Source organism: Macaca nemestrina, chromosome 1 (assembly GCF_043159975.1).
Source record: "Macaca nemestrina isolate mMacNem1 chromosome 1, mMacNem.hap1, whole genome shotgun sequence".
NCBI classification, from domain to species: Eukaryota; Metazoa; Chordata; class Mammalia; order Primates; family Cercopithecidae; genus Macaca; species Macaca nemestrina.
In genome coordinates, this window is record NC_092125.1 from 162,519,808 (window position 1) to 162,535,605 (window position 15,798).

Genomic DNA, 15,798 nt, shown 5'->3' on the forward strand with positions numbered 1-15,798 from the left:
TGGAGGAAGATCTACCAAGCAAATGGAAAACAACAAAAAAAAAAAGCAAGGGTTGCAATTCTAGTCTCTGATAAAACAGACTTTAAACCAACAAAGATCAAAAGAGACAAAGAAAGCCATTATATAATGGTAAAGGGATCAATTCAACAAGAAGAGCTAACTATCCTAAATATACATGCATCCAGTACAGGTGCTCCCAGATTCATAAAGCAAGTCCTTAAAGACCTACAAAGAGACTTAGGCTCCCACACAATCATAATGGGAGACTTTTACATACCACTGTCAACATTAGACAGATCAATGAGACAGGAAGTTAACAAGATATCCAGGAACTGAACTCAACTCTGCACCAAGAGGACCTAAGAGACATCTACAGAACTCTCCACCCCAAATCAACAGAATATACATTCTTCTCAGTACCACATTGTAATTATTCCAAAATTGACCACACAGTTGGAAGTAAAGCACTCCTCAGCAAATGTAAAAGAACAGAAATTATAATAAACTGTCTCTCAGACCACAGTGCAATCAAACTAGAACTCAAGATTTAAAAACTCACTCAAAACTGCTCAACTACATGAAACTGAACAACCTGCTCCTAAATGACTACTGGGCACATAACAAAATGAAGGCAGAAATAAAGATGTTCTTTGAAACCAATGAGAACATACCATACCAGAATCTCTCGGACATATTTAAAGCAGTGTGTAGAGGGAAATTTATAGCACTAAATGCCCACTAAATGCTCACAAGAGAAAGCAGGAAAGATCTAAAATTGACACCCTAACATCACAATTAAAAGAACTAGAGAAGCAAGAGCAAACACATTCAAAAGCTAGCAGAAGGCAAAAAAATAACTAAGATCAGAGCAGAACTGAAGGAGATAGAGACAGTAAAAAAAACCCTTCAAAAAATCAATGAATCCAGGAGCTGGTTTTTTTGAAAAGATGAACAAAATTGATAGACTGCTAGCAGGACTAATAAAGACAAAAAGAGAGAAGAATCAAATAGACACAATAAAAAATGAGAAAAGGGATATCATCACCAATCCCACAGAAATACAAACTACCATCAGAGAATACTATAAATACCTCTATGCAAATAAACTAGAAAATCTAGAAGAAATGGATAAATTCCTGGACACATACACCCTCCCAGGACTAAACCAGGAAGAAGTTGAATCTCTGAATAGACCAATAACAGGCTCTGAAATCAAGCTTGTTTCTATTATTTTCCTTGTGGTGTAAGATAAGTTGCTGTGTCTTTAAAATAACTTGTTCTCCATGTATCTTTGGGACCTGTCAGTTGTGGCAGTCTCGTTTCCTAGCCATGGAAGAGCATATTCTTGTTTATTGGCAAAGCTGTCACCTTTTAATTGGTATCAGATTCTGACTTGCACAAGTAACATTATTCACTGTTAAAAACCTGGAAGGTGCCGAATTATTGGGCAAACTTTTCTAAGCCGTTGTTCAAATGTTTCTAGGAAGCTGAACTGAACACATTACGGTGGATGATGGAAACATAAGACTATCAAGAAATCCAAAGTGGTAATGGGCGAAATCTATTCAGCATCCGGCAATGGATTTATCTTAGTTGGGGAAACGGATGTTCTGAATAATGTTCTGGAAGTTATCAGGATACCTATTTTCAATATAGGCCTGAATTTTTTAAAGTAATTTTTAAGGTGGTCCTTGATAATTAAATAAAATGCTGAATTCGTGTGGCTAAAATAAATAAATAAATAAAAATAAAATAACTTGTTATATCTATAAGATTTTTAGTAAGCCTTATGACAATCACAAGGCAAAAGGCTATAATAGATTCATTTAAAATAAAAGCAACTAATTAAAACATACTATGAGAGAAAAATCACTTAGCCACAAAAGAAGACAGTGAGAAAGGAAGAGAGGAGTTACAGAACAACCAGAAAATAAACAACAAAATGGCAGCAGTAAGTCCTTCTTCTCAATAATAGCACTGAATGAAAATACTAAATCAATTTTTAAGAGAGGTAAATATTGAGAAACATTTTCAAAACAAAGTTTTGAAGACAGTTTTCATTAAGGAAAAAAGTCCTACCTCAATAGTACCATCTGTAAACTAGGCAATTTTATCATCAAACTTTATTGTCTACTCAATGCCAAATACTATGTTGGATCCTAGAAATAGAAAGAGGTAAATGACAAGTTACCTGCCTCAGAAAAGAACACTGTGCAGTTACAAACATAGAGCCAAACATGAAAAGACACTACAAGGCTGGCCAGGTGCCGTGGCTCATGCCTGTAATCCCAGCACTTTGGGAGGCTAAGGCAGGGGGATCACTTGAAGTCAGGAGTTCAAGCTCAGCCTGGCCAGCATGGCAAAAGCCCATCTTTACCAAAAATACAAAAAAATAAAATAAAATTAGCAGGTGTAGTGGCATGTACCTGTATTCCAGGTACTTGGGAAGCTGAGGCAGGAGAATTGCTTGAACCTGGGAGGCAGAGGAGCCAAGCTCATGTCACTGCACTCCAGCCTGAGTGACAAAGCAAAAGTTATTAAAAAAAAAAAAAAAAAAAAGCTACAAGACTGACAAAAAAAAAGTGCCACAGTGCCTCAGCAAATGAAAAGATCAATCGATTATAGGATCATCAGTAAACGTTTTACACAGAAGTTACAATTAAGTCTTGCCGTACACTAAAACGTGAAGTCATAAAACGTCAGACTTTCTCAAAGACTGACATCAGCAAAATGTTTCTTTCTGGCCTTCCAGAGAGGAGTTCCAGATTTCATTCACTTCTGCTGTCTACTTCAAGCCACCCTCATCCCACTGCTGACCTGGATGTTATACTATAGCCTCTTAACTGTATCACAATGGAGTGTTCAAAGAGGTCAAGGCCACATATTTGTGTGATGTCTCTCCCTTCTAAGATATTTTAATAGCAATAAGAGAAACAAAAGCCTAAATCTCTCCTCTATCTTTGTTTTTCTGGACTCTGACTTCCAGGAGTGTAGTGAAGTAAGGCTAAGCTTGGGATCTATTCTCCTTGGGAGAAAGCCTGCTCCTGTCTCTTTCTCTTTTCTCCATTTTTCTTTCTCTTCTCTCCCTTCTCTTTCTTTTTTCCTCTTCAGCTGGTCTATTTCTCATCCACAAAGAAGCCAAATCAGTTGGCTTACTAATGCAGCCCAAGAGAGTCCAGGGCGGGCTCTCTCCATCTCCATCTGTCCTTGTCCTTATGTCTCACACACTGGGACCTGTGAGTGGAGTAGTCACCACATGGGAATGATAAGACCTAACTGTGGATTGAATATTGAGGTAAAAATGGTCTGAAGGTCCTTTTGGTCTTCTTTGCTTCCAGTATATTCAAGCCTGTATATACTGTATAGTTTGATATATACTGCATAGTTCAATATATACTTCAATATATAGTTCAATATAGTTTAGAATGTTTCATGAAGTCTTGATTAGTTCTCTTTTATTCTGCTTTGGAGTTTGAGAGTCAAGTCTGTTTAATATGATGTCACTGTCCTCTGTTGGTCAGTGTACCCTGCATGGATCCTCTGTTGGTCAGTATATCCTGCATGGATCCTTATCTTGGGTGTTTCTCAGAGAAGGATAGCCAAGGCAGGACAGGGCTTGGATACTCATGAGTCCCCTGGCCAAATGCCATCCAAGTATCATGTTGACATCAATTCAACAGCTCCTGTTTCTTTATTTTGAATAACTCTGTACAGAAGGCATAAGAACAAGTAAATAGGAACAATCTAGTCTGTCACGAATATGTCCTCCCTTTGCCTTTTCAAAACATCAGCAACTAGTTGAGGACCAGAGTTGACTTCTAATTTCTCTGACAGAAGGAGCCCAAGAATCTGAAAGATATTCCCTTTTATTTTCTGTGATTACATATTGGCCAAACAAGATTTTCTTCATCTTCAATTATAGCAATAAAAAATAGCCAGATTCACCTGAAAGATCATATTCACTTTAATAAACAAGTTTTTAAAAGAAAAAAAAATGGGCCCCGCAGATTGATGGCAGTGGGCCCAAACCTGCTCTCTCTTGGTTGGCCCTGGGGTAAGTTTCTGAACCTAATTTTGGCTTCCTTAGCAGCAATCTCTAGAATCTGAGGAATTTAGCCCCTCTTCTGCTCAGTTTTTGGCCTTAACTAAAAATCTGAGACAATGAGAAAGTCCTCCTTAACCTATTATATACTCGCTCCAAATTTGGTAGAATGTCAGCGAAAACAGCAATGTATAATATAAACTCTGGAAATGTCAAAATAATCAATGAAATATCATAATTATTAAAGTTTTCTTCACAGTTGGAAAATTATCAAACCTCTTTGCCATGAGCAGTTCTAATTTTATTCTCAAAGTCTCCCTGACTATTAAAAATATGTATATGCAATATATTTATAGATGTGTATCACACTCAGAGGATGTGCCAGATAGATATGCCTACTTGGAAAAATGATAATATTCACAAGTCAGTTGCTGACTTTCCCTTCAAACCCTCTGAGCTGGCTATATGTCACTTGGCTCACAACAACCTTCCCAGCCTTCTGGAATCTCCTCTGTATCACAAGATGGCTGGGAGCCTGCAAACTATATCTCACAGACTTTCTCACCAGCTGCTTTCCAGTAAGTTTCTGCCAACGGGAGGCACTGTTGGAGAACCGAAAGGCAAAGGGAGAGAGAAATCTCTCTCTCTCTCTCTCTCTCCCCCTCTTTCTCTCTCTCTCTCTCTCTCTCTCTCTGTGTGTGTGTGTGTGTGTGTGTGTGTGTGTGTGTGTGTGTGTGTGTGTTTGTGTGTGTCTGTTGTTTCTGGAGGTGCATGAAAGCATTAGAGAGGGGGCAGGGCAAGTGCATGCTCTAGGTCCTGCTCAAGCAGTGCAATTCCACAGCGGTGGCAGACCTGGTGCTCCTGCATCGTGCTTTTGGGCTCTGGCTCTAGCAGCAGTAACTGCAGCCTCTATAAAAAGAGACTATAGACCTGGGTTGTGCAGCCCAGCAGGCGTATGGGCTTCCAGCTGCCTGCAAGAAATGGTGATAGTTGCAGCAGCAGCAGAAGTAGAACCTCAACAGCCTCTTCATCACAACAATCCTGGGTTCTGGGTAACTCCATTTCCTTTGCTGCTTCTGTTGCCAGATGGGTGGTAGGTAGGGATAACTTTACCTTCCCCTCGTCACTTCTTCAGTCTTCCAACAATTTCCTAACCAATTCCTTAAATGCTTTAGCAGTTTCCTGAATGAGCACTTATTAATATGCCACTCTATCTTTCTTAATTACAAAAAATCAAGAGAAAATAATAAAGATATATAATTTTGTTGATTCTTCATATAGGCATGTATATACTTGCTGAAAGCTGTGAAATCTTGTAATGTAAAAATGACCTACAGAGGCAGAATTAGTAAATCCCTTAAGTGCAAAACATTAAAAAGTTACAGAATGCAGGTTAAACGTAATGGATTAAACACATACATTTAATCTTGAAATGGCACTAAAATTACAGTAAAGGAAGTAAGAATGTATAAAACCACAAAGACAAAGAAAATGGAAGAGGGAAAGAGACATCAGGGATAGTAGACAAGAGAAATCAACACAATTTTGTAAGATGAAAAGGGCATGGATTCGTTTTGTTGTGGTGGTTGTTTCTCTTTTTTTTCTTTTCTTTTCTTTTTTTTTTTTTTTTTTTTTTTTTTTTTTTTTTTTTTTTTTTTTGAGACAAAGTCTTACTCTAGGCCTAGGCTAGAATGCAGTGGTGTGACCATAGCTCACCGTAACTTCAAATTCCTGAGTTCAAGCAGTCTTCCCTCCTCAGCCTCTTGACTAGCTGGGACTACAGCAACACACCACCAAGAACAGCTAATTTTTGTAATTTTTATAAAGATGGGGTCTCATTCTCTCTCTCTCAGGCTGGTTTCAAATTCCTGACCTCAAGTGATCCTCCCACTTCAGCCTCCCAAAGTGTTGGGATTACAGACATGAGCCACTGGCAAGCATGAACCACTGTCCTGTGGTCTGCCAGAACAGGGATTAGTTGGAATTGATTAGCAAAACTCAGAAAACTGAAGCTGAAGATTCAAGTAGCAAACCCTCAAAAAAATCTCTGTATAGGAACTCTGTATAGTTCTGAAGGCAGGAGTATGAGATAGAGTAGGGCTGAAACAGGAAGACAGATTGAAAATTTATATCAGGCATGGTTTGCTCCTTAGAGCCCTCACCCCAGCCCTTGCAATTATGCTACTGTCCCACCCCACTTATCTTTTCATTCTTTAGAAAAGATGGACAAAAGTGTCTAGACTCAAGGAAAATAGCATAACTGACATTAAGAGTGAGGTCTTAGTCTAGATTTGGTTATACAATGAAAGTTTTTATACTGAACATTGATATCACCACTCCCACTGACCAACCATTTTTTGCACAGTAGATCACCTGGGTTTTTCCCTCCAAGAAGAAAATTGGAGGACTACCCTCTAGAGAAATTTGTCAGAATAAAAGAAAAGATCTACAGAGACTAATATTTTGATGTCCCCCAAGGAAATTGCCTTACAATTTCTTACATGTAAGAAGTTCTATCTATCAATGGGTTCAGAACTTCCAATTCAAATTTTTCTGCCTCAATTTAAATAGGAGAAAATGGTCAAGGATGACTAGATATGGGAAGGAACTCTCTAACCTTAAAAACAGAAACCAAAATAAAAGAACAGAGAAGAAAAACTGAGTAAAACAAAGGCAATATTGAAACAAAAGTCTAAATATAGTATGAATATTCCCAGAGAGAAGATATTATACCCATGAAATAAGACCGAAATACTTTAAAAAATAGTGTTTAAAAAATGAAAGAAAGAAACATTTACAAAAAGAGCTATGGGAAATTAAAAATATAATTGCAGAAATTCAGTAGAAGAATTGGAGATAAAGCTGAGAATGATTCTCAAAAATATAAAAGACAAAAGGATGGAAAACAGAAGAATAACATTTTTTCAAATTAGGCAATCATGCCTGGAAGTTCAAAATCCAGATAGAAGTGTCAGAGAGCAGGAAAAATAAACAAAAAACTAGTTGAAGAACTTAACAACAAAAAAAGTTTACAAAAATAAAGAATTTAATTTTCCATATTGAAAGTTTGCAATTGGAGTCTAGCATAGTGAATTTTAAAAAGACCTATATAAAAATTCATAGTGAAATTTCAAAATATCAAGGATAATAGAATATTCTAAACAACATCAGAGATTTTTTAAAAAGCCAGTCTTATACAAAAATAAAGAACCAAAAAAAAAAAAAACCTGGTATCTGAGTAGTATCAGATTTAACAATTGCAGCAACAAATCAGCAGAAATCAACAAATTAATGTTTCCTAAATTCTAAGAGAAAGTTATTTCTAATCTAAAACTTTATCATAAGCTCTAATTTAATCAAATGTAAAGGTAGAATAAAAAACCTTATCAGCATCTCCAAAAAATTTTTATCTTGTATGCAACCTTTGTCAGAAATACTAGCAGATGTACTTCATCACAACAAAGAAATAGACCAAGAAAGAGGAAGACATAAAATCCAAAAATTCAGGGAATTCAATACAGAGAGAAAAAAGATAAATGAAAAACAAAGAATAATTCCTGGTAACGGCAACTTAGAGTGTCAGCTAGGATACTTGGTCTAGAGAGTCATGAGTCCAGATTTTCACAGGAGGACAGTTGACTCCAGAAGGACAGACCTAAAGAAAATTAAAAATGAAAAAAAAAAAAAACAGAAAGAATAAAAACCTAGAAATTATGTGTTCAATAACATGGGCTGTAGTGAAACCTGTTTTACAGTTCTGTGAGAAAGTTTAAGGCTAAAATAGTCATAGGCACCTGGATTTAAAAAACCAATTGATATAATAAAATCTGTAGTAAAAAGGGACAGAGGAGATATATAATCACAGTACAATGCAAATTTAAACTGTGAGTGTTAATACCTTGTCATTTAAGCACTAAGAGTGTTCACATTGATGGAAGGGCTGTTCATGCTTTGGTTGGGGGCAGTGTCTTGAACGATGCATACAAGATTGTATAGGTAGTGCATGCAAGTGGTGTCCATTGTGGCAAATACTTGTTTCCTTCTGGGTGTACGGAGATTTAGAAATCATGTTTGATTATGTGCCTTTGTGTCTGACATCCAATAAAAACTCTGTACTCCAAAAAAAAAAAAAAACATGATGTAACTTATATTGGGAGAACAGGAGGAGAAAAAATAAGTTTATGCATTAAAATGAGTTGAAGAAGGAGTGTGAAAGAGATAATCTTCTTTAGAAGGGAGCTAATAAAGTCTAAAATTGAAAAAACAAGCAAAAAGCCGTAGAACTGGTAATAAAGTATGGTAAGAGAAATTGAAAGGTAAATATAAGAACAAACAGCTAAAACGGATTGAAAATAAATGTTTCCAGGGAAAGGGAAGAGGATAGGCATTTGCTTCTATTTATTTCTTTATGTACTGTTGTAGTACTTTTAAAATTAAGCACAAATACTACTTTGAGAATAAGAATTAACATTTTTAAAAGTAAATAAAAGGTAAGAACTTTGGAATTCATATACTTACAGAATCCTAATCAATAACAAATTGTAGCATAAGTCTAGTCGTTTTTTAATGAAATTAAACATTAGCTATTTAATGTATTTCTTCCAGTCATTATGTACTAATGCACACTGCAATTTTCATAATATGTAAAGATTAATTTTAGACCAAATCAGTTAAAACTTCTATAAATTCTCTATTGTATGAACATCAAATTATTTTGATTACTAAGATATTCTCTTAGGTCCCGTTTTGATTATTATTGCTACATAATGAATAATTCTAAAACATAGTGGCTTAAATCATTTAATTACTATGTCTCTTAGTTTTGGGGTTCTTGTTCCAGGTCTTTCATGCGGTTGTATTCAGATGACTGCGGTGGCTGAATCCAGAGTAATCCCAAAGGCTTCCTCACACACATGTCTAGCAGTTGATGCTGGCGGTGTTCTAGGAACTCAAATGAAACTGTCAGCCAGAATACTTATTCATGGCCTTTCCATACGGTCTGACTTCCACACATCATGGCAATTGGGTTCTAGAAGTGAGCCTCCCAAGTGAACTAGGCAGAGCTTTATGACATAGCCTCAGAAGTCACATAGCATCTCTTCCTCCATATTCACAGGCCTCTCAAGGTCCAAAAGAAGGGAAAATGGATCCTTACTTCTCAATGAGAGGAGTGTCAATGTCACACTATAAGAAGAACATGTAGGACAGGAGATCTTGCTGCAGCTCTTTTGAAATATACAATCTCCTGTAGGTCCCTTGGTTCCGATATCAAAAAATCTACATTCACATAATGTTGAGTAACCATTAACTATCTTAAAAAGGAGACACGATCAGACCAGCAGAGTTCAAACTGGAATATGTATTTTTTGGTGGCATGAATAATTTCAAGGAAATACTTGCTACATCCTGAACTTAACATGTACTCTTTCCTAAAATTTGACTGTCAGAATATTTATTCTGATTTTTCTTATCCTTGTTATCCTTGTCACACTTTCAAAAAGGGGTATGCTTGTCATCCATTTTACCATGGCACATTGATCCTGAGTGTAAAAATCTCCAGAGTTCTAGGACAATTCAAAATATTGGTATTAGTGTTGAGAAAGTAAATGACCCTAATAACTGAGTAATAAAACCTAGAATTAGTTTCAATTCTTTGCCTTTAACAAAATTGAAAGAAAACCTAATCAAGATGACAGCTGGTTATCATTAAAAATAATTTTTGATGATAGATAACTATGTGATTTTTGGCATATAACTTGGAAGGAGTTCAAATATTTGAATGACACTGCTAAAACACAACTCTTTCCATTCCCATTTACTTATTTATGAGGATACATTTTCTCAGATCTCATATCTATAAAAACAAAAATAGAATAGATTGATGCTAAGCTTTGGCTCATTCTAGCAATAAGTAATATTCAGCGACAGATATATACATTTTTTGAACAAGAAATAGCTCAATCATGAGAATAATGAATAGAATTCTAATATATTTTAGTTTTTATGTTTATTATCTAAAAGTTATTCATGATGTTTTGGTTAATTATATATTAATATGAATAATGAAAATTGAATTCAGAAGAAATCTTAACAACTGGAGTCTAAATCGCCAAAAAATTTGAATTACTTTTTCAATGTGCATTCATATTTTTATGGTAGGAAAAGGGTAATTACTAAAAGACTTTGAGGCAGAAAGAATGCATTAAGCTAGCCTAAATCCTATTGGAAAAGTGGTATAGAAATAGAAGTTCAGGGAGAAGAAAAAATGAATAATTTGTGACTGTTACAGATGAATTTATATAAGTATTTTAATATCGATTTTTCATGAGAACCAAAATGGATATATCTCAAAGAAGATTCAACTTTTATGTCAATATTTACAATTTGCTGTAAACTATATATTTTACAATGATTTAAGCTTAAATTGAGAAATTTTAGAGGTTGAATTATTTAGAGGTCAATTTTAGAGACATAAGTTTTGAAGATGTACTTAAGATCGTTGATTTACAATTTTAAAATAATCACCAAAACAACATAAAATTTGAACCTGATTTAACAGTATTTTACTTGAGTTATTTTTACTAGTTGAGGCCGGGCTCAGTGGCTCATGTCTGTAATCCCAGCACTTTGGGAGGCCGAGGAGGGCGGATTACGAGGTCAGGAGATCGAGACCATCCTGGCTAAGATGGTGAAACCCCATCTCAACCAAAAATACAAAAAATTAGCTGGGCGTGGTGGCGGGCGCCTGTAGTCCCAGCCACTCGGGAGGCTGAGGCAGGAGAATGGCGTGAATCCGGGAGGCGGAGCTTGCAGTGAGCCGAGATGGTGCCACTATACTCCTATACTCCAGGCTAGGCAACAGAGCGAGACTCCGTCTCAAGAAAAAAAAAAAAAAAGAGTTATTTTTGTTAATTAAAAGGAAGAATTTCTGAACATTTTCATATCCTGTTCACCTATACAGTTATTTTTATTGTACATTGTACATGTAATTGTGAGGCAATTGAGTAGCACAATAAAAGAAGAAAACCTTGTTTCATTAAACCTGGCAGAAAATTGGTATGGTTGGATTTTATTATCATGCCTAAGACTAATTAATTAGAACTGAGATTTCTGGTGTTGCCTAGAACTATTTTTATATACACAAAGGAACATGCTTAGAGTGTAATTGGAAATCTCTTTATTATGACATTTTTGAGGAATATGAGGGATATGGAAATGTGGAGATAAATGCTTGTCCATTTTTTAAAGATTATTAGTGACATTTACTGAATATAATACATCGATATCTAGATATGTATTCCTTGCTCTTTTGAGTGACTCAGTGCCCCGCCAAAAGCAAGCTGGTACACTGAGCCTCAAATAATCTTAATGATATTATTTACTCCAAGGCTCATCATTGGTGCCTGTCACAGGGTAGATGTTCAATATCTGTTTGTTAAATTATTGAATGAATGAAAAAACTGGAATTTATCCAGTTAGTAAGTCAGTCAGGAAGACTTTTTCACTTTCAGAAATGTTCTATTAAAGTACAAATGTACATTGTACAGTGTTCCCAAAAGTTAGCTCATACTCTTGACTGCATCAGTGTTAACCAGAGTGTGTTATAAATTTAACTTCCTGTACCCCACCTCATACTACTACTACTAAATACTTTAAGCAACATGAGGTCTAAGAATCTTCATTTCTAGCAATCTCCCCAGTTGACTGGCATGCACAAAATTGGCAGAAAGCTGGAGAATCAGTTTTGGAAATGAGAAAAACTAGGGCAGATTCATTCAGAGAATGCAAAAATGGGAAAGACAGAGTCTCGGGGGAAAATAGTCTGGTCAGGGCACCACTGCTGTAAATGAAACAACGCTAAACATTTGTTTCACTGTGTTCAAGATTCAAATTTGAGGAAAGGACTCACTGCAGGACTACCTGGGGTCAGGTTGGTATCTTTTGTTTAGGGTGAGGTAAGGGCCATGATTAATAGTTTCACTAGACTGTATCAGATCAAGAAGAGGTTTTTCTATGAACATAAACAAAAACGCTGGTAGAAATTAGGAATGTTTTCTAGGAAGCCAAAAATAAAAATTAGGCTATACACAGTGTATAGACGTAAGGCTATACACAGTGAAACAGAGTGCCTCATAAAGTAGCATGTGTCCTGTCAACACAGAACACCAGACTTTCGCTCAACCTGAACAATATAGAAAGAATTCCTGCCTCAAGTGCCATTGGATAAACTTGAAATTTGTCTCCTATTCTGAGAGTCTGTTGCTCTGTGTTACTAATTGAATTACAAAATCATCCAATTCAGTGTTTAAAAATCAATCAAACATTGTTTGAAATCCTTTAGAAAAATGAAAAACAAAATAATTGATTATGATGGTAACTTTTGTGCTTTTACACATTTTAAATGTGTCTAATGATAGAATACTGGGTAATGTTTATTTTTGGAAAGAATAATCAATCATCGTCTGCTCAGTTCTTGCCCCTTCTAGCCAACCTCACTCCTTTCACCCATCATATGCCCACTGTTCCATAAAGGAAAACCTCAGTTATCTTATCCTCTACCATTGTCAAATTAGGACATTGTCGAAGAACCACCTGTTCACTCCCAAAAGGCTTTTGCTCTTTTCATATCTTATTTCTTGGCTAAAGTTTTTTGGCCTAGTTTTTGACCCAGAAAATCTAACGTTCTTTCTTTCCTCACAGATTTCTTCTTTCTTTCCTCTGACAGATTTGCCAGTCCCTTTGGCTCACTGCATTTGCATGGTCCTGGGTAAGAACTGCATATTCTTCATCATCCTGGAACCTAATTAATAACCCCTTCTCAACTTGGTTCATGTTGGCCAGATCATTCTCCAACTCCCATTTAGGCAGGGAAGTTTAATTAAATATGTGACATATTTAAATAAGTATGTGACATGGTTGAATATGGAGTGGCCTACTATTTAGCCAGGAAGTAAACTTTGACAAAACATCCAAGTAATTAAATAATTTCATAGCCACATCATTTTTCAGGAATTTAAATGTATATGTGTTTGGCTTTTCTGATTCATGCCATTATTCTTTCAGTGATAGAGTGGACATGGTACATTGCTCTGAGAGGAATACCTCATTACCTTTCACAGTTCTCTGAATTTCATAGTGTTACCTAAAAATACCTTTTCACCAGAAGAGCCTAGAACAGCACTCAAAAAAGAGCCGTGTTTGCCATTACACTGATCTCAGTCAGTAGACGCCAATGGATTATTGAGCTGCATGCTGCTCATAAATCAACACACATTATACTTGTACTCTACTGCATTTTAGTCTTTCATCTACGTACTAAGTGACATTTAATGTTAAACTAATGTAAGAATTGTATCTCTATGGTTTGTTTTGGAGTATTTTCTCTAGTATATTTATGAATGACCAACCTCTTCAAAAATTCATACATACTGATGATCTATGTAATGTATCCAGGGAAATAATTTTATTTCTCTCAAGAAAAATGTTACATATTCATTGAATCAACATTCAGACTATGATGAAAACCAATTTTTTGACAACATAGTCATGCTGTAGTTGAAGTTTTTATTGGTGCCACAAAGAAGTCAATTCTGAAATAGATCTGTAATAGAAGCTCACTGGCTATTCACCCGAAATCTGTTCACACAGGAGGTGATATTGGTTCAAGTATTATTAAAGCACATGAAAAGATAAAAAGTAAGCCTTATGCCATGAAATTAACTCCGGAAAATTGACTAGTTCTAGGTGATACATTAAAATGATAGTTTTGAAAATTCAGTTGTTGTCTAATGCTAAGGTATATGAACTCAACAGACAGATAATTCTTACCTGGCAAGAATATGGCTCCTAAGTAACATTTGAGGAATAACAGGAAATTCTACACCAGATACAAAAGGGATAACAGGAAAATCTACACCAGATACAGATATGCAGGATGGAGGCACTGGCTAATAGCACTGAACCTAGGATTAGAAGATCTGATTTGATCTTACACAAACCAGTGACTGTGACGCTACATATGTCTTTGAGCCTGCATTTCTTGATCTTTAAAATGAAAGCAAAAACACCTGTCTTACAGGGTGGTGGAGACAGTAATGGAGATAATAGATGTAGAAATGCTTTGTAAATTCTAAAGTGGTCTAGAAATATAAGATACTATCTCTTCTGTTTCTTGTTAGTGCCATACCATAAGCTATCAAGGCATAATAATAATCCCGGAAAGCATACATTTAAGGCAAAACATTTGTCAAAGAAACCCGATTGGAAGAAGCAATATAGACAAGTTTAATGAACGGTCTTTCCTATTTTTCTGGATACAATGGTAAGTAAAATATTACCAAAGATATTAAATAAAAGCTTCCATTAAAAAGGCTGCGCTAAAATGTGCAGAGTCCAAGAGATCCATTCCATAGGAATTCACACAGTCAAGCCTAGCAATGTCTGAACTGTTATCCAAGCAAACTGTCTCAAAAATCAATTATTTGGAGTTACTATCGCAACACCAATACAGGTGAATGTAGTGGCATGCTGTTCCTGGGGTACCTACATGTCTGCTAGATACCTGTTAATATCCAGTTAAATAAATAACAGGCTGCAAAAATGGAAAAAAGTCATTGCTTATGTCAGCGATAGAAAAAAATGTCTAGAAATAAGGAAAGAATTAGTGATAGAGTTGAGCACACAGAATAGCTACCACTTTAAAAGCTACGTGGACTTAGGCTTCCCAGAAGTCCCAGACCTGTCATTCTCCTAGCTACTATCACTCCTTAAACCAAAACTGTCAGGTATGAATAATAGAAGAGCTTCTGTTACTTTCTCTGGATACTGAGTTCACTGAGAGGGAGGCAATTTAACTATCCCTCCATAGTCCCAGTTATTTCGTCCCTGACAGATGCAACATCTTCCCAGAATGATCTTCCACAGCAATGATGAAAAATGAGAGTTGAAGAAAAAGATTGTCACAAATTCAAACTAAAGAACTGGTAAAATAGTTTAATAAGGTATGCAATATAATTTTAGAGTTAAAAACAATATACTCCAAACCAGAATTTTCTTCTAAGCTTTCATTAGTTGGTTAAGACTCTACTGTTCTTGGCAGTTGCTTAAGCTCAAGTATATTTGATCACCTTTATTATAATCTTTAAATTCTACAAAATAACAGTCAGTTGGATAGATAAATTGTGGTGTATTTATAGACTAGAATATCTTGAAACAATGAAAATAAGTGAACCACAGATACATTCAACAGCATGTATGACTCTTATCAACATTGTTAACTGAAAGCAGTTAGACACAAAATAATATATTTTATGTAATGACAGGTATATAGAATTAAAAAATAGTCACCCCTGGTCTATGGTGTTAGAGGTCAGTGGAGTTTCCTTGAGAGAGAAAAAAAGGTATATTCTTTGAAAGGGGCTGAATGGGCTTTCTGATATGTTGGAAATGTTTTATTTTGTGATCTGGGTAGTGGGCTCATAGGTGCATTAACTTTGTAATAATCTATTGAAATGGACACTTATGTTTTATGCACTTTTCTGCACATTTAAAAAATATGTAAGTTCTTAGTTTGGCCTCTAAGGTTGACCATGAGTATTTCCCCATGTGTTACTCCAACCTCACCCTCAAGTTGCCTCCATAAATATTTTATTCCAACTATGTTGCTTTATTCACGCATCTCAAACAAGGTATTATTTTTAACCTGGTTCTTTTGCTTTTGCTCTTTCTCACTAGAAGTCATCTTCTATGTCTCTTCA

General features: G+C 35.7%; 1 long non-coding RNA gene and 1 other non-coding gene across 2 annotated transcripts in view; one reads left to right on the forward strand and one right to left on the reverse strand.

Annotated features, from left to right (window-relative positions):
• LOC105498373 (uncharacterized) overlaps positions 1–15,798 on the reverse strand; it is a 143,792-nt gene that overhangs the window by 108,079 nt on the left and 19,915 nt on the right. The window lies entirely within an intron of this gene.
• Positions 1,280–1,410, forward strand: LOC112429598 (small nucleolar RNA SNORA24). Its single transcript, XR_003021857.2, has one exon. It is a non-coding gene; the product is annotated as a small nucleolar RNA SNORA24 (small nucleolar RNA).